General features: G+C 49.1%; 1 long non-coding RNA gene across 3 annotated transcripts in view; it reads left to right on the plus strand.

The window, feature by feature from the left end:
- LOC111764946 (uncharacterized) overlaps nucleotides 1–23,057 on the plus strand; it is a 32,422-nt gene that overhangs the window by 7,892 nt on the left and 1,473 nt on the right. The window contains exons 3-7 of one of the 3 annotated variants that reach the window (XR_011645520.1): nucleotides 2,300–2,443; nucleotides 7,317–7,722; nucleotides 7,879–9,994; nucleotides 16,619–16,955; nucleotides 22,624–22,788. This is a non-coding gene — a long non-coding RNA (uncharacterized lncRNA). Of the gene's footprint in view, nucleotides 1–2,299; nucleotides 2,444–7,316; nucleotides 7,723–7,878; nucleotides 9,995–16,618; nucleotides 19,187–22,623; nucleotides 22,789–23,057 lie in introns of those variants that run through there. The other 2 variants (XR_011645518.1, XR_011645519.1) reach the window with 2 other exon arrangements.

The raw sequence follows: 23,057 nt of genomic DNA on the forward strand, positions 1-23,057 counted from the left end.
GGCCTGTCAGCCGCACGCCCTTTCTGCTCACACCAGGCTGTCCCGCTGACTCTCAGTGGGAGATGCTCCTTCAGGCACTTTCCTGGTCTGACAGTGACAATGTGACCGTGGTTAGTCCTACTTCCAAAACATACAAGATCCCTCCACTGCCTTTTATCTTCATTACCAACACCCCATCGAAGGCACTGCCATTTTTCATCTAGACAAGGACGGTAGCCTAACTTAATTTTTTACTTCCCACGATCACCCCTGCTCCAGCTTCCAGGACCATTTTCCATGGAGTGGCCAGAATGATCTTTGAAAATTTTTCATCAGTTCATGTCACTCTCTAAGTACTGAGAATGAAATCCAGCTCCTCATCTCATCCATTAGCCCAGTGTGATCTTTCTGTCCATGACCTCCTTTCTCTTTTCTCACCCACCACATCCCCCTGGATGGCACAAAGACACCAAGCTCTGGGCTTTTGCCACTGCTCCCCTCTCAGCATAGCATGTGTTTCCTCTCCCCATTATAAATGGCTGCCTCTTCTCGTCTGAAAAGTGTCAGTTAAATATTAATCCCCTCCCCAGAGAAGCCTTCCTGGATCTCCCTTCTTCAAGTAGCCTCTCTGGAGTCTCTTATAGCTACCCAGCTTCCAGGAGCGTAATCACGATCTGCAGTGATCGTGTTTGTTTATGTGTGTCCTTGTATAATGTGACTCTCCCTCCCCGGAACGTAATTTTGAAAGCTGGCTTGGTCTGGCCTGTTGATTATTCTAGCTGTAGTGCCCAGGAGAGTGCCTGACAGTGAAGGTGTTCATAAATGTTTGCTGAATGAATGAATGACTCTAAAGTGCATTAGAGAGTACAGATGAATAAATGCTCCCACGATAGGGAAATTTTATGGAGTGTGAAGGGATTTTGGAAGGTCGACACTGCAGTAAACCCACAGAATCCTGCTGACTGGGGACTGGCTCAGAGTTGTGTACAAGGCAGACTTGCATGGGGGCCTTAGAGCTTGGAGGGCATCTGCAGGGTTCGGTGAGGATGGAGGTTTAGAAGCACCAACCCTGAGTCGGTGCCCAGGTCCTGGGTGGTGTAGGGAAACTGATGCATGCAGGAGGGTCACGAGGAGGGAGAGCCACTGCTTTAGATCTTGCTGCATTGATGCTCATAACAAACTGGGCTGTACAGTCTAAACACACAAACAGCAAACCTCACTTTCCCACGCGTAGTAAGTGGGTTGAGAATAATATGCTGGGGTGGAAATAATCGCAATTTAATTGGTTTTAAATATGCTAATGCCTGTGTTGAGAACACTGATGTGAGCATGCCTTTAGGGGGTGGGACCTTTAAGTCACAAAGTGGGGTGACTAATGAGTGAAGTGCAACCTCAAAAGGGATGTGTTTATGAAGAACCGAGTAGACATCTGCGAGAAACAGAGTTCAGGATGCATGAAGAATCTGGAGGTCAGGAGAAAAAAAAGAGTGTAAGGAAATGGGGGGCAAAAGAGGTCCTTCTGGATGTCTGTCTTGGGCCATGAGAAAGAAATTAGATCTTATTATTTTTTTTGAAGATTTTTTTCTCCCCCTCCCCCCCCCACCCCGGTTGTCAGCTCTCTGTGTCCTTTCGCTGTGTGTTCTTCTGTGACTTCTCCTATCCTTATCAGCGGCACCGGGAATCTGTGTTTCTTTTTGTTGTGTCATCTTGTGTCAGCTCTCCGTGTGTGCGGCGCCATACCTGGGCAGGCTGCACTTTCATTCACGCTGGGTGGCTCTCCTTACGGGGCACACTCCTTGCGCGTGGGGCTCCCCTACGTGGGGAACACCCTTGTGTGCACGGCACTCCTTGCGCGCATCAGCACTGCGCATGGGCCAGCTCCACACTGGTCAAGGAGGCCTGGGGTTTGAACCGCGGACCTCCCATGTGGTAGACGGACACCCTATCCATTGGGCCAGTCTGCTTCCCTAGATATTATTTTTGAGAAATTAAAACAAAGGATTCCAGTCCCAGTGACCAAGGCATTCTTACTCACTGAATCAGTGGGGTTTGTGCTTTAGAGGTGCCCCAAACATCATAGAACAAAGAAGTCTTGCTCACCTTTGCATTTCAAATTAGATCGGTAAGTCTATAGCAAGTCAGGGAATGGATGTAGCTCAGTGGCTGAGCACCTGCTTCCTATATGAGGTTCAGGGTTCAATCCCCAGTACCTCCTTTAAAATAAAAAAGTCTATAGCAGGCTAATAATCAGTAAATCTTGAGAAGCTGGTTGTTGAGAAGGGTTTTCTATTTTTCATGACCCTTTTTTTTCTGTATCTAGAGCAAAGCTTGGGGATCTGAGCGTGAAACCACAGTGTACAGAGAACACGCAGCAACACAAAGGGGGCGCCTGCCCTGCTGGAAGGAGGAAGACCATCTGGTGCTGGAGAGCCTGGAGGGAGACACAGAAGGGGTGAGGAGGCAGGTAAGATGCTGTGTGCTCTGCCCACCACCCGCGGACTGCGGGGTGGGGAGGGCTGGGGTGGGCAAGGTGGTAGAAACAGCCCAGATAGGTTGAGGGGAGGTAGAAAGCGGAGGTGCTCGTGCGCCACTCCACAGTTGGATCTGAGAATCCCGTGCAGGGTGTTACACAAGTGTGGTAGAAAGAGTGGTAAATTGTGTTTTGGCAGAGCGAGAGCCCGAGGCAGTGGCTTCTGCTTCTGTTGGCTGTATGGGGTATGTCCATAACTTCCCAGGTGACCCCTGAGAATTTAAGAGCTGGCGTGTCTGGTGAGGGCTGAACTGGGCCAGGGGGCTGGGGATCCCTTGGCAGAGGCTCAGGATGGCCTCCCAGAGCTGGGGTCAGAGGAGCCTCAAGGGGTCAGCAGGGCCTGGGAGCACTGGGGAAGGGCCCAGGCAGTAGGGGGTGGCCAGACCACCCAGGAGCATGTGTTAGGCATTGCCTGCATTGAGGGAACAGCTCATGGACATCCCAAACCCAGCCGGAGGGCAAGGAGTGGGAGTGGCGTGACTTAGGGACAGCACACGGGAAAGGCATTTGAGAGTTTTCATTCATGATAGGGTCAGGTGAGTTGCCAGCAGATTAAGTTCAGCAAAGTAAATGAATGGGTTATGTTCTTGTCAGTGTAGTCTAGTCAGCTCCCTTCTGGAAGATGTTAGTCATGCTGGGGTCTCCCAGGAGCTTGAACAGACAACCCAGAGCCCATACAGAGCAGAAAAATGAGAAACCTCCACATCAGAGAGAGGTTGAAGGGAATCAAGGAGGTGTAGTCTGGAGAAAGACAGTTCAGAGTTTACACTCTCCTGAAGTCCTATATGTTTCCAAGACATTATAGGTGGAGAGATTTCAGCCCTAAAGAACTGTCTAATAGTTTGGCATGAGTGAATCAGGATGTAATTTACTTCCTGAAACTGGTGTATCCAAGCAGAGGCTGGGATGCTATGCAGAGAATTAGATGGTTATTTGGGTCATGGACCTACACAACCTTCAAAATTTCTTCCAACCTTAAGATTTTGTGAATTGCTGAATGAAATTCTAACTTTATAGTTTCTGACTCAGAGGTGGGGGAGGCTCTTACTTTGAGTCAGAGTATCTGAGTGGAAAGATTCCAGCTCTTCACTCACTAGAAGTGTGATGGAGCACTCCGTCACCTCTTTGGATCTCAGTTTTCTCACCTGTAAGATGGGGATACTGTTAGCATTAAGTGGATCAATATAATAAAAGGTTAAACCACGGCAGATAGTGTGTGTGTGGGTAGGTGTGTGAGTCAGTGTGTGTGTGTGGAGAGGGGGGAGCGTGGGGCCTTTGTCGGGCTATAGAATCGCACAGCCTCCTAATTGTTAGTTTTCTTCAGAAGACCAGCTTACAGAGGAGGAGAACACTGGATTCAGGGAAAAGATGAGAGATTCCCATGGGGTGTAGAAAGACTCTTACCCAAAGCTGATGGCTCTGGGCCAGGTCCTGACTGCCTCAAGTGCGGGGACATGGTGGTGAACAAACAGGCCCGAAGGCTGCCTTGCAGGGGGGCTTCTGACTGGAGGAAGTGAATGGGTCCTGCCTCACTGAGCTGCAGCTGACTCAGTGATTCCTGGAAGTGGTGCTGTCATGATGACATAGCGGTTCCGCTCCCCAGCCCGAGTCAGTAGGAGAGTGAGGCCGCCGTGTCTCTCACTGGCGGTGGGGCCCGAGGCTCCTTCAGGAGGGCCCGTGTCTCCTGGCACCTTCAGTAATAGCTTCCTTCTCCAAATTCCCACAGCTGGGATAGTCTGTCCCTGTAGTGACCCATATTCTGGATTTCCAAGGCAGTCTTGATATTAAACACTTTGCTCTCCTCCCCCCTCCCCCCCACCCATGTAAGCAAATTCCCAAACCATAGAAAGTCATCCCAGTTTTGACCACGTGTGCTGGGGCTTTGTGGGGAACATAGAGCCACTGTGCTTTATCAAACAATAGAGCATGTGATAATGGGTATTCTTGTTATCTTTTCCAGTTTCACATGTATGTCTTTTCAACAATATTAATAGCTCCTTAAGTCAGGAGCTGTGTCCCTTTATTTCTTTGTCTCCTCCAGGACTCCCCCGTGTTGTGGGAGACTCTTAAAAAAGCTTATGGGAGGTGGGGCCGGCTCACACCTTGCCATGGTCAGGGCTCTCCCATTACTCCACGAGAGGGCAGGGAAGGCAGCAACTGCAACAAGGCCCTCCTGCGTCCATAGGAAGGATTCGCCTTTTGCTTCTCGCCGATGGGCCTTCCCTTGGCCATGTGGAAGGGCAACAGTGGTCCCTGCGTGTGGGTTTGGAAAAAACCCAGCTGGGCTTCCTGGGGCAGGGGGTGTTTTCAGAAAACCACTACCTGCTCCCTTGTTCAACAAAGATCCGGCTCCCTGGGAGGCTGCGTGTCAGACCCACATGGAATAAAAAGGGTCCTTTGTCAGCTGGAGTCTGAATTCAAACGCCTGCTCCGCAGTCCTGCCCAGACGGACTCCCTCCTCTTACAGGCGAGCCCGGCGTTGCCTTGCGCTGCCCGATGCTGCCCCCTGCAGGAACGACTTTGGGAGCGCAGCCTGCACCACCGAGTCTGCTGGCTGAGCCTGACCGCCCACATGGTGGCTTTGCATCACCTAAAGTTGTCAGAGCAGCTAACAGGGCATGAATAGGAAGAAAATTAGGCTTCTCTAAGTGAATTGGGTGTTGAAAGAAACTGAATTAAATGGTGGAGGCCGTGAGAATGATGGGAATTCAAATCTGAAATAAGTTGGGGAGCTGTGGTGGGGAAAAGAGGGAGCCCATGTTTACAGTGATCATCCAGTTTAAATCAAGTCTCACAACAGCCCCACAGAGGCAAGTGCTCTGAGCCTCTGCTTTATGGATGATGGAATCAAGACTTTAAAGGTTAATATGGTAACCAAGGAAGTGGTGGAGTCAGGACTTGAACTCAGTGACCCGGGCTTGGTGACACCTGGTATCCCTCCACCCCATGCTAAGAGAACAGAATTCTGCCCAGGAGAAATATCCCTTTATCTATCGTGTAAGCTGGGTTCTTTGGAATGAAGGTGGAACTTCAATAGCATTGCCTTCATTAACAGTTTTCCGTGGCTGACCTAAAATTTAGTGAGTATAGTCTCTCTGAAATGATTTGAGGGGTGCTGGGAAGAGCTTCCTATCTGAAAATACTTCCCCAACTTATTACCTTGTTGCCTGGAATTTTGCCATAGGGGAGACATTCCTTCGATTCAGATGTGCCAAGTGGCACATTTTTGTTAAATGAAAATATGATTCCTAGGGGAGAAGTCACACTTTAAACCTTTAAATCCTAGATCTACCACAGTGGGGATTAGCTTGTCAGATTGCTTTATCCCTGAGATAGAGAATTAAGGGTGTGGGGAAAGCAGAGGAGAAGGGATGTGTCAGTTCCCTAATTTTGCTATGGGCTGTCTCAGATACTCCTCAAACTGAAAATGTCACAAACTAAATGCCTCATCTTCTCCCCTGCCCTGCTCCTTTCTCTGTCATCAAGCGGGCGCAGAAATCTTCTAATTATCTCCTTCCTCCATCCAACCGGCTGTGAAGTCCCACCCGGCCTGCCTCCTAGGTGATGCTTGGTGCTCTCCTGTGCACACTCTCGTGGTCCCTGGCCTGATCAGGGCCCTCTTCAACTTGTTCCTGCCTCTGGGGCTTCCCCCTTTATTCAAACCTCAGTGCAGCAGCAAAAGAGAACTTTCTAAAAGCAAATCTGATAAGTGGCATTTCCACTTAAAATTCTCCTCATTGCCTTAGAGTGAAGCGCAACCCCTTAGTGTTTACCACAGGGCCCCTCAGGAGCTCGTGGCTACCGCCCCCTCCAGCCCCCGTTCTCTCTCCTCCTCTTGCCGTACTCCCCATCCGTCATCGCTCTCTGCCCCATTTCCCATCCTCATTAACTGATGTTTCCCTTGTCCTCTGTTACATTTGTTCCCATCTTTGCCCACGCTTTGTGCCTGTCAGGAAAGCTCTTCCCCTTTGGTGGTCAGCAGGCTACCCTTGGGTGACATTATCCCTGATTTCCACCCCCACCCCCAAGGAGCGGTTAAACCTTTATGCTTCTAGATACATGAGTGAACGAATGAGTGAATGAGTCAATGAAGTCAGTTTTCACAAGTTGATGAGTAGACTATCCGTTTCAAAGGGTGTGCTGTTTCTCTCTCTCTTTTTTAAAAATACAAACCAAACTGTAGCTGCATTTACAAATGTTGTTGTGATGCACTGAATGTGGCTGTGTGCAGGGGTGGGATATGCTGGCTCTGTTATGATAAATAACTCAATACTCACACAAGCAGGATAGTTTCTGAACATTGCCATGGAGACAAATGAGGATTCAAGCAGCAGGGTACCACTTAGGCAGTGACAGATTTTACAGAAAATGGGCTTAGATACACCTTTCTTGTCAAAAAAATCTCCTAGCTAATGGGAAGAGTGCTTTAAGACAGAATAAAACCTTGCACTCCCAATGAACATAAGGCCCCTGAAATTAGGAAAACAGGAAGTAGCAAGTCAGGAAGAAGAGGCATTTTTAGCCATAGAGGGAGAGGTAAAAGGAGAATAAAGATGCTGGAGACCCGATGTGACGATGGAGTTTGGGAGTCATCAGAAAATAAACTGAGGAGAAGAGGCTTCAAATATTAATTGCATTGCAAAAATAAGGAGGGAATCCTATTCTGTGAGGGGATGGGATATCACAGAGAGCGTTTAGGGCTGGAGGAAATTGGTCTCTGGGACCTCAGAAGTGTCTCTGGCCAAGTGTTAATAATTTATTGCGTAACTAGAACTCTAATATCTTCTCATTCTCTTTAATGTGCAAGGAATGCCCTTCCTGCCTCTTGAAAGCCTCTTCACCCGAAGTCCGGCTCAAGTGGCACCGCCCTGTGAATGAAGCCCTTCCTGACTCTCCAGGCAGGGTAACAACCTCCTTCCCGTGGCCTTTCGGAGCGCACGGTCCTCTGTCCATTGCATGGATCGTGGTGGGTCTCCCATCAGCCCCCACAGGACTGTGAGCCGCTCCACGAAGGGCTCTTGCCAGCGTGGTGCCTGGCATCGAGAACTTCCTCAATAAACGTTGCCCAAATGATGGTGGAAACGTTAATTATGAGAAGAGGCAGCTTTTGTTGAAGATGTTAGGAATAGACCCTCCAGGTAGCCAGGAAGCCTCAACCCTGTAGAAGAAGCCCCCTATGTGAATTGCCAGCCATGAAGGAGAGAGCTGTGCAGGTATATATATGTATGTATATAAACTTAAACAATTTTTTTTAATTAGAAAAATTTTTTCCCTCCCTTGTCCCCCCCTGCTGTTTGTGCTATCTATGTCCATTCACTGTATGATCTGTATCTATTTCTCATTTTGGTCTTCTCATCTTTCTCCTCCAGGATTCAGAGGGATTTGATCCTGGGACCTCTGATGTGGAGAGAGGTTGCCTGTCAATTGTGCCACCTCAGCTCCTGGTCTCTGTTGCGCTTCATTTTGACTCTCCCCTTCGTCTCTTTTTTGTTGCATCATCATCTTGCTGTGTGGCTCACTTGCGCTAGCACTGGCTCATAGCAGCAAATACCCAAAGGGCAAATTCACAGTTGGGTGCAGCCTCAAGACCAGACACTGCTCAGAATTTGGGGGACAAAGTTAAAAAAATGGTTTATTCTTATGAATTTGAAGCCAACAAAAATTAGTCTCAAATGAGTGAGATTAACGACCTGTGGGTGGAACCATCTTGAAAGACAACTTGCAATCTGCTGCTGGTTACATGGTGCTTTCCACATCTCCTTCAAAGAAACTAAAGAGCTTTCAAAACCTGCTTGTGCAGTCATTCGCCCCTCAAAACGTGCCATGCTGGCGCCTCCCACGTTTCCCCCTTTGTCATTGTGTGTCAGTCTGTTGTGTGGCAGGATAAAACACTGTCCTCATACTTAGAAATTTCACAGTCTGGTGGCGGAGACAAACCAGTGACCAGGCCGCCTTAGTACGTACGCAAAGTGCCTCGAGATAGCCATCTCCAGCTCTGACTAAAGAAGAGTGTAAGGAGTGGAGAAGGGGTCTAAGCCGAGACCTGTGGGCTTGTGGGAGTTAGCTGCGAGAAGGGGAGAGAGGTAGGGGGAGGGAATGTTCCAGGATAAGTGGCCACATGTCCCAGGATCTGAGAAAGATGGAGCACACAGGGTGCTCTGGGAATGGCAGGGGCTCCGTGTGGCTGGACTGTCAAGTTTGAAGAGGAATGGGGAGACATGGCAGGTGCTGGATCATCAAAGGTCTTGGAAGTCACATTTAGGCATTTGAACTTCATCCCGGGGGAGGGAGATGTCCCTCACGTGTTTTAGGCCAACATGTGATATAATCATAGTCTCATTTCAGAAAACCTCCCTGGTTGTGATATGGCAGTTAGTCTGGATGAGAGCAAGGCTGGAAGCAGGGAAATTACTCAGGTGGCAGCTGCAGAAACCCAAGGAAGAGAACATGGGGCCTAGACCAATGACCAGCAGAGGGATGCAATGAAGTAGATTTCAAGTGCATTAAGGATAGAATGTCAGGATTTAGTGGTCGACTGGATAAGGAGGGGTGAGGGACAGGGAGGAGGCAGGGGTGATGCGCAGGTGCCTGGCCTGGGCACGGATTTGGCTTGGGGTTGCTGTTTGCCAACCTCGCTGGCTTCTCAATTTCCTGATCAATCAGCCTAGCCCAAAGTTTGGCGCATAGTAAGCATTCAACAAATATGAATGGATGGGCGCCCATCTCCTAGCGTAAGAGGTGGTGTTAGGACCCAGGTTGATACAATAGTGTAGACCAGGCTCAAAAAAGATTTATTGTCCACTTCTGAAACAGATCAACTCAGCTGTCTTCAGCAAATGGGCACCTCAACCTTTCAGGTGGGACACTTCCCAGGACTGTTTAAGTACGTGTGTATATGTATGTACAAGGGAAGGCTTCATGCAAGCTGCAGATTTTATTGTTCATTTGAAAAAAACAGACATATATGATCATCTATTGCTGAGACTAGAAAAAGGTTCTGTATGTGTGCTTGGAATGGAATTGGGATGAGTGTTGGGGAGGAACGTCTGAGCTTGGGAAAAGGACTGAGGATGGCCGGCTCGGTCCCTTCCGGCTCTCGCTCAGGATCTGCCTGCCTGCAGAGCGTGCGTGCTAGGCCAGCCTTCAGGCTCAGCCCGGCCGGGCAGGGCCTGCGGAGCCGTGGCTGTGCTGGTGCCTGCCTGGGAGGCTGAGTCTGCCTCATCCGGGAAGGCAGTGTTAGGGCACTGTTACACGGTTACCTAAGCCACATTTCCTGAACCAGTTTTACTATTAATAACGCCATAAAAGAAGGGTACTATTTATTGGAAGGGCAGGTGCCTGCAGCTTGCTGTGCCCTCATCACCCTCCCTTAGTGCCCGGGGTGGTGGTTTCCTGGCTTCCTCGTGGCCTCCATTCTGTTTCTTTTAGAGAGCTTCCCAGCATGCCGTTGTGGTTGAAGTAGAGACCGTCTGGGCTGGAATTCAGGTAAGGGTGCTGGATTTTAATTTCTCACTGGTTTGAAGAGCCACGAGGACCGAGGCCATGACAGTGCCTAGCATAGTTCCTGGTACTCAGTAAATCCTGGAGGGTGCCTGCAGGAACGTGATGTGTGGGCTCTGTGCGCTATCGGTGCCGCGTGGGCTTTGGGCATGACGCCAATGCATAAGGGCATTATCTTGGCGCCAAGGCGTTGGCTGCACCCGGAGGCCTCTGGGGACTTTTCCATGCTAAGGGCATAGTAGTATTTGTTACATCACACAAAACCTCCAAGGCCACTGACTTTGAATTGGGGGAAAAGGTCACCTTTGAAAGCATATGCTTATGTCTGTCCTGAAAAGTCCCTGCTGCTTATTATGGGTTGTTGTGGTGATAAAAGGGATGAGTTGCTGAACTGGAAAAAATGCTGTAAAGTGGAAGGAAGGACGTAACCATATAAAACTATAAAACTCAAAATTTTTACTTTGATCTAGACTTTAAAAGCCGTGCACCTTGTCCCATGATCATGACAGGCAACATCAGGTCGGTACTTCTAAGAATTTGCCAGCGACACAGGCAGGATCCTCTCTGCTGGAGGGCTGTGGCCATGGGATGAGAACTGCATTTCCAGTTTGGTACAGTCTGGCTCTATTCTTGGAGCCATATTTAAGAAGGAGGTCTTGGCAACACTTCATGGTAAAAGGAAGAACATTAACTGTGCGGCCAGATAGAACTTGGTTTGACTCCTGCCTCTGCTGTGTGACCTGGCAAACATAGCATAACTTCTCTGAGCTTCTCTGAGCCACTGTTTTCTTATCTGTAAAACAGAAATGATAATACCACATAGTATTGTTGTCAGGGTAAAAGATGAGATACTTAGGTGTATACCTAGCACCATGCCTGGCTGGCATTCAGCAAATGTGAGACTGTTTCTCTGAGAATCTACCCTGATTGCATCAGGAGCTACCAGGCCTGGTGCCCACGTGTTGGTGTTCATTTCCTCCAGGAGGCCTGCTCCTACCACCAGGTCCCAGCGTGAACTCTCTTCTAAACTATGCAGCCTTATCAGCTGCATGGATCATATTGTGCTTTGCTGAGTGAGCTTTCTATTTCTAAATCTGCATTTCATGTCCTCAACTAGGCTGTGATCTCTTTCAGAGTGGAGGGACTTTCTGTTGCTGTTCTTTTAAATTGGTTTTGTTTTGTCTTTTGAGGTGCCAGAAGCTGGGGATTGAGCCTGGGACTGCGTATGTGGGAAGCCAGCGCTCAACCACTGCGCTACATCGGCTCCCCTGAGTTGGTTTTTTGGTTTGTTTCGCTTGTTGTTTACTTTTGTTTTTCTTAGGAGCATCGGGAACCAAACCTGGGACCTCCCACGTGGGAAGCAGGGGCTCAACCACATGAGCCACAAATGTCCCCCTCCCTGTTCTTAAAGTTCTACTTTTGAATCTTAGTAAAGTGTCTTTCCGCATAGCACTTGCTCAATAAATGGAGATGGACTTTTGTCTCTGAACAATTGCCCCAGAGCCGTGCCCTGAACTACAGGAAGTCATCACTATAAGGCAACGATGTGTTTATTCATTTTCTGTTTAGCTGGCAACCCTACCATGACTCATACAGCCAAATGAGGACTATTTCCTTATTAGGAGGCACTTGGAAACCTAACTATTTATTCCAAGGAACCTGTCACCTCTCAAAGTACGTCTGCAACTGCTGCTCCGAATCAGCGCCAGTGTCACAGTGCTGATTCTTGCTGCCTCCTGGGTGGAGTTAATTTTGGAAACACGGCAAGTCGTCTTGGCTAAGTTTGGTATGGATGGTCATTCAGGGGCTGCGGGAGTGTGGAGAGGGTGCCTGATGGATTTACAGCAGTTAATATTTAATTGGGCATTCCCAATAAAGTGTGAGGCACTTTATAAAATAAGACTCTCTTATTTTGATCCTCTTCTCCACTCCATGAGGCAGGTGCTTTTCTCATCCCCATTTTACGGGACCCGAGGCCCAGAAAGTACAAAATGCAGGGATTCCATAGCTTTTTTCTCATTACTCGGCTCATGTTTGGAGGCCAGGAAGCTGGCAGCACAGGCAGGCCTGAGTGACCGTGGGCACCCCAGCAGGCATGAGGGGTGTGGCTGCCTCCTTAAGAGGCAAAGCCAACGAACAAGGGCACTGAATCAGTGGGGCCATGTGGAACGCAGGAACCCCAGGGAATTGAGGAAACTGATCAGATCTCCCAGCAGCCCCAAGTACAGGCACACTGAAGGTCCCTCTGGAAGAGATTAGAGAAGGGGAGAGAACCGTAAAATGGCAGGGCATCTCGTGGGCAGGCTGAAGATGTTCACGAAAAGCCATCCTTTGATGGCTCTCTTTTGTTTTTTCCTTAAAGTTGTATTAATGTTTGCTGACCATAAAAAGAATTCCAGTTCATTGGAGAAAACTTGGAATCTATAGAGAAGTATAAAGGAAATTTAAGAAATCATCTATAAATGCTTCCCTCCTCCCCCTTAGGCATTGCTGAGAAGGCTGCCGTGCAGATCCGCACTCGGGGGTTATTTATAAAGCTGCCTCCTTCCCGCCCACTCACTCCCCTCTCTGCTTTGGCGAGAGAGGCCCTCAGCCAGGACATTCCCTCGCAGCCTCCTCAGGTTGCTATATAAAGTCCTGCCCTTCTAGGGGCTGGATCAGAATGTCCCTATCTCTCGGCCCCAGGCCCTGGTAATCTGCTCGGCTGGCAGCGCTGGGAGCCCTGCCAGTGAGCTCTGGCTGCTGATCTGGGCCTCCGGCCGCCCTGTGCCCATCTTCTGTGGTGCCCCTTGAGACCTGGCCAACGGCACCCACTGAAACCTCAAACACAGGACGTTGCTTGTTTGTTTCATTAGAGGGCAGTTGCCGGATGGCCAGGATGAACTTGCTGGGCGTGGCGGGGTGGGGTGTGCCTGGCAGGTGCACGTGCAGGCTAGAGGCCAGTGCCGAGCGACCGACAAGGGCCAAGGTGCCCCCTCTGCTGCAGCTGCGCCTGCCCCTGCTTGCTCAGCTCCTGTCCTAATTTCTCTCCCCTCGCTCTTCATTAGAGCTTGGCCCAGTGTCTTCTGCACCCGTGTGGTTCCAACAGGCAAAGGCTTTCCGTGGCTGGGTGGCCTGCGGTGTGTCTGTTCCAGAATTTCAGGCTGGACTTCTTCCTGATTGGGAAGATGTACTCGCTAAAAAGCCCAGAGAAACGTTTGCCACTGGAGGCAGAGCCATCTTGTTGCTGCAAGTTGGGGGACACGGAAGACAAGAGAGGCAGGATGGCATCCCGAAAAAATGCACAGGCACCTCAAATTAAACTGTGATCTTAACCAAATTCCTTAACCCCTCTGAGCCTTAGTTTTCTTATCTTTAAATTGTGGAGCATGATACCTACATTTTAGAATTGTTGTAAACATTAAATAAAATGACATATATAAAGCACCCGAAACATGTATTAGATAGTATTATGGTAGCAATTGTAATTATTGTTACTAATATTATTATTTATGACTATTTGGATGCAGAGAGAGGTGGCGGCTTCTTTTCTTCCCCTTAGATTCAAAATAGTCACAGAGGAACTCTTGTCCTTGATTATAAGAAACCCAACTAGGGAGCTAGGTGCATGTTTCCATTGATATTTATATGAGTTTTTTTTTCATGTTCAGTGAACATCCTGTCAAAGCAACTTCTGGGCCCTGAGGAGGTCCCGAATCACCTTTGCTTGGCCACATACAAATCAGATCAATTTTTTAAAATCTGGTAAAATGGATTCTTTTCTAAATGTAATTCATCAAAGTCTGGTTCAACATCATGAAGGTGTCAGTTTTGCTTTAGTTAACCTGTTGTACTTTCAAAGAAATCCCAATAAACATCCCAATAAAAATAACAGGTCATATGGGAAAAGAAACAAGAAAAATGAATGGGAAACCAGGGTTATAAGATATAATGCATATACAACTACAATAATTAAAATGGTGTAGGACATCTTGGAGTAGGAACAGAACAGGAAGTCCAGAAATAGACCAAAATTTATTGGAAATTTAGTTTATGATAATGCTGGCATTTCAAATCATTGGGGAAGAGAGATGAATTATTCAATAAATGGTGTTGAGACAACTGGGTAGCCATCTGGAAAAAAAATTAAGTTGGATCCATACCTTACCTCTTGTATCAAGATACATACCAGAAGAAATCAGTGATTTAAATTTTGAAAAAATGCTAGAAGAAAACATGGGAGATTAAAAAATAATCTTATGATCATTTTGGAATAGGAAAGAACTTTTTTAAAGTATGGCACAAAATCCAGAAGTCATAAAGAGAAAAAAGATAACTTCTATTTCATTAAAAATTATGTATGGAAAAACCAGCAAAAGCAAATTCAAAACAGTAATGTCAAGCCAGGAAAGAATTTGCTAATCTTTCCAATACATAAAGACCTTTTACTAATTGATAAGAGAAATGACTAATTCTGTGGTAAGAAAATGGGCAAAAGATCTGAACGGTGAGTTCACAGAAAAGGAAACACAAATGGTTTATAAATATATAAAAAGCTGTTTCATTTTAATCATAACAAGAAATTGTAAAGTAAAACTACTACTAGCATTTACCAGTTTTCATTTACCGAATTGACAAAGATCAAAAGTTTGCAGATATATTCTTTTGGTGAAGGTATGGAGGGCAGAAACTTATAACTTGTTGATGGGGCTCTTTAATTCATACAATTTCCATGGATGGCAAAAGTTACAAATCTACTTATCCTACCCTACATTATCCAACTTCTAAGAATTTTAAAATCTTTTTTAGATGAAATAAAGTATGCACAAAGTTACTCACTGCAGCATTTTTTGCAAGAGTAAATGGTTGGAAACCATCTAAATGTCCATCAAAAAAAAAAAAGGCTAAATAGATGATGGTGCATTGAGGCAATGGAATACTATGCAGCTCCAAAAAAATAATAAGGAAGCTATTTATGTACTGATATGGGAATGAGCGCCCAGATACATCTGAAGTGTATTAAGATGTGGAACTGTGTACATAAAACAGTGTGCCAATATTTGTGTAAATGGGAAGAAAGGAACCTATATATCATTAAGAGCTAATATGTATGGTCAGGACATCTTTCAAGCTCATTCTTACTCTCTTTTTTTAACCTTACAACAATCCTACTTAGTAGGTACTAGGATTATTTTTGTTCTGCAAATGTGGGTAACTGGGGCACAAAGAAGTTGCCCAAGGTGTGTGGCTGGTGAGGGTCTTGAACTGAGGTAGGCCGGCTCCAGTGTTTAATCACCATGCCATGCCCCCATATGTGTATGCGTGCATATTTGCTAGTATATTCATAGGCTATCCCTGGGAGGCTAAGAAAACAATATGAATGGGGAATATTTCACTGTAATCCCTTTTGCACATTTTGACTATTTAACCAAATCTTATCTATTAATACATTTTTAAAAAATATATTTTTTATTATTTTTAAAATTTATTTCTTTCCCCCCACCCTGTTGTCTGCTCTCTGTGTCCGTTTGCTGTGTGTTTTTCTGTGTCCGTCTGCATTCTTGTCAGTGGCACCGGAATCTGTGTCTCTTTCTGTTGTGTCATCTTGCTGCGTCAGCTCTCTGTGTGTGTGGCGCCACACCTGGTCAGGCTGCACTTTCTTTGCACAGGGTAGCTCTCCTTACGAGGAGCACTCCTTGCACGTGGGGCTCCCCTATGTGGGGGACACCCCTGCTTGGCACAGCACTCCTTGTGTGCATCAGCACTGCGCGTGGGCCCGTTCATCACACGGGTCAGGAAGCTCTGGGTTTGAACCCTGGACCTCCCATGTGGTAGGCAGATGCTCTATCCATTGAGCCAAATCCGCTTCCCTCTATTAATACATTTTAAATAAACAAATACATCCATGATTGGGGGCAGTTGGGGGGTGGTGTCTATTGCACAGGAGCCAGGTCCCCTGCAGGCAGATGTAAAATTCCCACCTGAGGACCAAGGCCAAAGTCACTACCTGCTATTCTGGGCAAACCGTGAGGTCTCCCTGAGGCTCTGATCTTCTCGTGGGGCTCTTGAAGAGTAACGGGTGGAGGTGAGCAAGGTGCGCCTGGGTCCTGCCTGCAGGAGGGCTGGACCAGCCCACTCTGCTTTGTGCCAACTTGGGGGTCCAGGGTCAAGGAGGTGGGCATCAGGCTGGCGCCTCTGCACGGGCATCCGTGAACTGTGGAGGATCACGTCTTCCCAGTATGGAGGCACCCCCCACCAGGAAGCCTGTGTGCCCAGCACCCCCAGGCCCTCAGCGCTGTCCAGCCAGGCCTGGCTTGACACATCCCGGGGCAGTGGGATGGGAAAGGGTCTATTTCTGGTGGTGCAGATGATGGGTTTCTGCACCCGGAAGCTGCCTTGGCAAGGGAGGTGGGGCTGCACGGCTCCTTCGGGGTTTGCATTAGGCCTCAGCTTCAGTTCAGGATAAGCAGATAAGCGGCGCCCACCGCCACTGGGCGGGGGAGTCATCGACAGCCCAGGAGAGAGGGTGGTGGGGTTGGCGGGGCGGGGTTGCTCCAGTGTTCTTCTGCAACATCTGCTCGCCTGGAGAAAATGTCTCTCCCTGTCCTTCCCTTTCTTTGTTGTTGCTAGGGCACGGCCCAGCTGCTGCGGTGGGATGAGATGATGTCAGATGTCCAGAGGCCGCCCCTCCCTGGGAGAACCCGTGACAGCCACGCGAGGACCACCGCAGCAAACTCTCGCCCGCAACGCCACACGACCGCAAGTGCAACAACCATAACAACCACAGCTCCACAAGCGCAGCAACCCCAGCAGGCACAAACCACAACTGCACAACCACAACCAGACTACTTATACAACCCAAACGCCCACCCCAATCACAGCGTCGGCTGCTCCTCACCCAGTGGGCGTCATGTTCTCAGTCCTCACAAAGGCCCAGAGAGGGAGGTCCCCAAAGCCTCAGCTACCGGTCAGCAGGGGCCCCGGGAGGCCGGGGAACTTCTGAGGACCCGCGGGAGTGGGTCGGGCCTGGTCCCAAAGCGAGGCTCACAGCATTGTCGCCTTCTTCTCTGAGGGAAGGTGCGCTCTCTTTTGGACTTCCATTTCAGCTTGCTTATAAGTCCCCCAGGATGGGGCATCTTCCTTGTTTTCACTTCCTGAGGATGGCCGTCTTTCTTTCCTTCCTTCCTCCCTCCCTCCTTCCCTCCCTTCCTTCCTCCCTCCCTTCCTCCCTCCCTCCTTCCCTTCCTTCCTCCCTTCCTTCCTCCCTCCCTCCCTTCCTTCCTTCCTTGTTTTATTGACACATGTTAATAAACAATCTTTGCACTTCTGTAGTACTCTTTTCCCCAAGAAGCACTGGGGATTAAACCCAGGAACTCGTGCATGTGAGGCAGGTGCTCAACCACCAAGCTATACCCACCCGGGGCTTTCTTATGCTTTCTTTCCAGTGGATGCCTGTGGTGCTCAGCCCTGACCTCTGGGCATAAATGGCGCTCTCTGGGCTGAAGGACCTGGGTGCAAGCAGGCGAGTTTTCCTCTCTTTCAGGCACTCCTTTGTTGTGGGACCTCAGGTAGGGAGCAGGTCTCTGGCTTTCTGAAAAACGCTTTCCAAAAGGGAAATGGGGCAGCAAGTTGTTGAACAGAAAACCCTTGAATGCTGTCAGCACGGTCCTACAGAACGCCTCTGTGCTGTGCAGCCTGGTGCTGGCTGCCGGCAGTCTGGCTCAACTGAAGACACAGTGTCTGCCCACAAAAGACTGACCATGAGTGTGGGGACATAGGATGTGTGTGCAGAAAGATAATTTCGACCCTCAAGGCAGCCAGTGATCTGACTGAGGGAGTGCAACCAATAGGAAGTGCCGTGGGAGAGTGGGGAAGGGAAAACGTTGATGCTGGGGCATCTCAGGAAGGCTTCCTGGAGGAGGTGGGCTTGCCCTGGCTCTCAAAGGAAGGATTTGCCTTACCCACTAGGAAGAGGAGAATGCATTCCAGGTAGGGAAACCTGCAATTCCAAAAGCCCAGGGGCATGCCTGTGCCTGCTGAGGTTTGGCAGTCACTGGGGAGAAGGTGTCTGGGTGCAGGAATAGGAGACGGGGTAGCTGAGGTAGGCAGAGGTCAGAGAGGGGAGGGCCTCCCGAGGGCGTTGTGGGAGCACAGAACATTTTCGAGAGACGGGTGGGCAGTGACCTGCACAGCAGGGTCTCAGAATGATTTTTATTGGCAGCGCTGTGAGGAGGTGAGCCACGGGCCACTGAGGGTGCTGTGGGGGAAACAAGCTAGCCCGAGTGGGAGGCTGAGTCTTAGGCCAAACGGGCAGCCGTGGGGGTGGGAAAGGGGTGGGTTTGAAGGACAGGAGATGATTGACAGGATCTGGTGACTGCTTGGATTGGGGGGAGGATGAGGCAAGAAGGATGACGCCAAGGTTTCAAGCCTGGGCTACTGGAAAGAAGCGGGGCATTCTGAGGGCTTGTTAGTTTGCAAGAAGAGCAGACGCTTGCTGCCCTTGTGGGGCAGCTGCGGCCGCAGGGAAGCCCAGCTGGGAGCTGGCGATGTGGCAGGAGGCGGGAGGAGCAGGAGGCCTCCGCCGCGGGAGAAGTGCCGCAGAGAGAAAAGCAGAGGGCTTCTGTGGGAGGTGCGGGCAGAGCACCCGCGCCCGGCTCCTCACACAAGAGACTGGCAGCGCGTGAGGCTGAAGGGGAGGCGAGGAGCGCGGCCCAGGCGCCCTGGGCAGCCAGGTTCCACCTGCAGGGCCTGGCGGAAGCCACTTTGCTCCTCTGTTCCTGCGGCCTTCCTCCCACTCCGCGGTGGTCGTCACCTGGCTGTGTGGCCGCAGCTGTTCAACTGCCTGCCCCTGAAGCCCCGGGAAGCTCCTGCCTTCTCCAGCTGTGTAGCCTGAGCCGGGCACGGGGCCTGGCATTTAGCGGGTGCTCAGCCGGCGAAGGGCGCGCCCAGGGAGGCCTTCGCGGAGGCGAGGCGTGTGGCCCTGCGGGGGCGCTCGGCCAGGCCTCTCTCGCTCCCTCTCCTGGGCTGGTCGGGAGCTGCACCTTCGAGGCCCGGGCTGGATCCGGGGTGCAGTGGGCGAGTCCTGTGACCGAGGGGCCACGGTCACCTCACTGTTCTTTCAGTTTCTGCCTCCTCTCAGGGCCCAGTTAACTTCAAGGAGAAAAAGAGAAGAAGGCCAGGAAGGCAGATAGCCCACCATCTAGGAGAGCGGGGTGGGGGTGAGCTGGAGCGGGAGGGTGGGAAGAGGGGTTGGGGAGGGGGGAGGAGCAAGTGGGTCGGGGTCAGAGCCTTAGGTTTGCGGTGGGCAGAGGGGCCCCGGGGGCCGCAGAGGGCCCACCTCCAGAAGCCCCCGGCGATGGAGGAGGGGAGGCGGGAGCTTGCAGCTTCTGCTAAGGAGGCTGGGTTTTGCGTAATAAGCGACTGGGAGTCGCGAACACCGGAAGGTGATTCAGTCGGCACGTGACGGCTAGGAGGCGTCTCCGTGCGGAGCCCGCCGCGGGGTCCCGAAGCCGTCAGCCCCGACGCGAGCGGGGCCCGGGCCGAGGGCGAGGCGGGAGCGCAGGGGCGCGGGCGGCGCTGGGAATGGGGGGGACGGGCTGAGGCGCGATGACCAGGATTTAGAGGACACGGCACAGAGGAGGCGGAGGAAGAGGAGGCCGAGGGAGAGGGAGAAGCTGGGGAGAGAAGTGCCTTCCAGATCGAGGGATGAGGTTGACAGCAAAGTGATTTGTCCGGGTCCCTTCCACGGGAGGCCGTGCCGCGGGGGACCGGGCTGTCTCCTCACACCGCCCCTGAGCCTAGTCCTCTCCACTCGAATTCGGTCAGTTCCCGAGAGGGGCCTCCCCTCCTGCGTTTCTGGAGAACGGCTGCTTTTGCTGACAAGTACCCCGGGCTTCCTCTTTTCTGATTTCAGAGAAGAACTACCTTTTCCTTCCTGGAAAGGGGAACCGGCTCCCAGAGCTGTGGCCGGCGGGCTCTGAGCGCTCGTCCTGGCTGTGGAGGGCCCGGGCCTTGCCCCCAAATTCAACTTGCTGGAGCAGCGAGAACGTTTTCCCTTTATCTTACCCAGTTCTAGGTCAGCGGTTCTCAATCCTGGTTGCCCAGTAGAATCGCGGGGGGAATTTAAAAAGCCTCTTGCCAGGCGGCACCCCTGGTCAGTCCAATGGAATCTTCGGTGGGGGGAGTGGGGTGCATTGGTATGTTTGAAAGCTCCCCAGGAAACTCCAGGGAGCAGCTGGGGGTGAGAACCTTGGGTCTAAGTGCGTGGTTTCTGTAAACACCTTGAAATCTAGGCGGGGGACTTGGCCCAGTGGATGGGGCGTCGGTCTACCACATGGGAGGTCCGCGGTTCAAACCCCGGGCCTCCTTGACCCGTGTGGAGCTGGCCCATGCGCAGTGCTGATGGCGATGAGCGCCAAGAGTGAGGTGCCAGCAGGGGTGTCCCCGTGTAAGGGAGCCCCAGGGGCAAGGAGTGCGCCCATAAGGAGAGCCACCCAGCGCGAAAGAAAGTGCAGCCTGCCCAGGAATGGCGTTCTCCCACACGGAGAAGTGACGCAACAAAAAGAAACACAGATTCCCCTGCGGCTGACAACAACAGAAGTGGGCAAAGAAGACGCAGCAAATAGACACAGAGAACAGACAACCGAGGTGGGGGGAGAAGGGGAGAGAAATAAATAAATAAATAAATAAATCTTTAAAAAAAACCCACAACACCTTGAAATCTAGTTCTCCCTCTGAGCCGGGCAGGTGTTCTTGATATTGTCCTATTTAAAATGAGGCAAGCCCAGCCCAGGCCTGAGGGAAGGTGGCAGGTCGGCAGGGAGAGGTGAGTAGAACACAGGGCAACCCGCAGCGTGAAACCCTTCTAAATTAGAATGCTGTCCACCTCCTCCCTATCAAAAATTTGTTTTATGGCACAGCCCACCTATTCTTATTCATAAGGGGCAGTAAATTCCCTTTTGTGCTTTATAAGCTCCCTCTCTTCATACAGACTAATCTTCCTGTCTATGTACCTTGTACCAAAAAATTTTCTTATCCTTACGAAAGGGTTAACAGTACTAGTACATAACATGATTCTGAGGACTGTGAAGTGGTTGCTTGGGAAGTGTTTCACATAATGCCTGACTCATAGCTGGAAGCAACACATCATAGGCATTATTATTATTATTATTATTATTATTATTGCTTGGATATGTAGTGCTTTTGTTGTTCAGTCTAAATTTGTAATTTCCCTTGTGATTTCATTCTATAGCAAGTCTTTTACTTTGGACGCATGGGCGGTAATTTCTTCTAGTCATTGTATGCCTGAAAAGGTATATATTATTTTCCTTTCACTCTTGAATGAATACTAGTTTAGTTGGGCATAAAATTCTATGTTGACAGTGACTTGGTACTTTCCAAGAGCCGCTCCCATGTTTTCTGGCTCTGTTGCTGATGACTGTGCCACCATAGCTTTTTTTTTCCTTTTGTGGGTAATCTGCATGGTTCTCTCTGGTAAAATTCTTTACTGTATGTGTCTTGCAGTTTCACTATGGTGGATGGACACCTAGATACATCATAGTGAAAAAGCAAGTTCCCGTGTACCCATATCTAGGGTTCTTAGTGCCGAGAATTTGTAACTTTAAAACTGGAAAACTTAAGGTATTATCACTTTGAACATTGCTTCTCATTCATTCTATTCTTTTCTTCTGGAATTCCTATTAGCAGTTTGTTAGGAACTGCTTGTCAGTCTATCATTTCTGGCTCATAACTGCTTTTTTTGTACATTTAAAAATATATTTTCTTTCGTTGTGCTATATTATGAGTGAATTCTTCAATACTGCCTTCTAAATGAATCTTTTTCATTATGACTTCATATAGTTTTTCCAGTATTTCCAAGTGTATGTATTTCAATGCCCATATTTTCCATTTCCAGAATGTCTAACTGGTTGTTTCATATCAACATGTTCTCATTTTTTTTTTTGCCTATTTGTTGTTTTATAATGCCTTAGTGCTTTATAGATGATTTTTGTCATTTCTTTATATCTTTGAGGATTGCGAACATTTCTTCATAGCACTGTTGCTAGTTGGCATCATATTGCATAATTTTAAAAAATTATCTTTCTTCACAGTATAAGCTCCATGAGTATAGTCATTTATTTTTATTGTTTATTATTGTATCATCAGTATACCTAAAACAGGCTGGGAGCTTGTAGATACTTAAAATATTTACTGAATAACTAATGAATTCTTATTTTAAAAGTTGGTATTAGATTGCCCATTATTATTTTTTTCCCTCTTTATCTATTTATTAAATGTTACATTAAAAAATATGAGGTATATTGCCTTATTATTTACTTCATCTGAGGTGAATTCAGCCCCTACCATTGCCTATTTTAAATTGCACATTGACTCCATTTCTTAGACTCTCGCATTATTATTGTTAATGTTAGTTTCTCCTTGTGCTCACTCCTTCCCAGCATAGAGATTATGCAGTTGCTTCCTCTTGGCTCCTTGAACCCCCAGTTTGAAATTAGACTTTTTTTTAAGGAGGTACTAGGGAATGAACCCAGGACCTCATATGTGGGAAGCAGGTACTCAACTACTGAGCTATATCTGCTCCCCAATGAGAGCTGGTTTTTTTTGTTTGTTTTTAGGAGGTACCAGGGATCGAACCCGGGACATGGGAAGCAGGCACTCAACTGCTTGAGCTATATCTGCTCCCCGGAACTAGACTTTCTAATGTTGGCTCAGGTATCCATGCTGTCAGATTTGGGGATATTGCTGATTCCATCACTGGGCAGGCTACTCCTTGATTGAAGGTAAGAGACTGGCAACACTGCATCACTGGCAACAGCTTGTTATGACTCTTTTCACCCCTGGATTTGGGATGTGTGAGCCCCACACTGTCACTGGCTTGGGGACACCTCCTCACTTGGTAGTCTCCACTTCACCTGGTCACCTCTGCCTGTGAGCTGTCCGGGAGCCAATGAGCCCACACCTCAGCCCTGCTGAGAGTTGTGTTTCTTGTGTTCCTGCTGCTCTCATCCTCAGAGATGTTGATCTTTTTGAGCAATGTCATGACTTTTCA

This window comes from Dasypus novemcinctus, chromosome 13 (genome assembly GCF_030445035.2).
Source record: "Dasypus novemcinctus isolate mDasNov1 chromosome 13, mDasNov1.1.hap2, whole genome shotgun sequence".
NCBI lineage: Eukaryota > Metazoa > Chordata > Mammalia > Cingulata > Dasypodidae > Dasypus > Dasypus novemcinctus.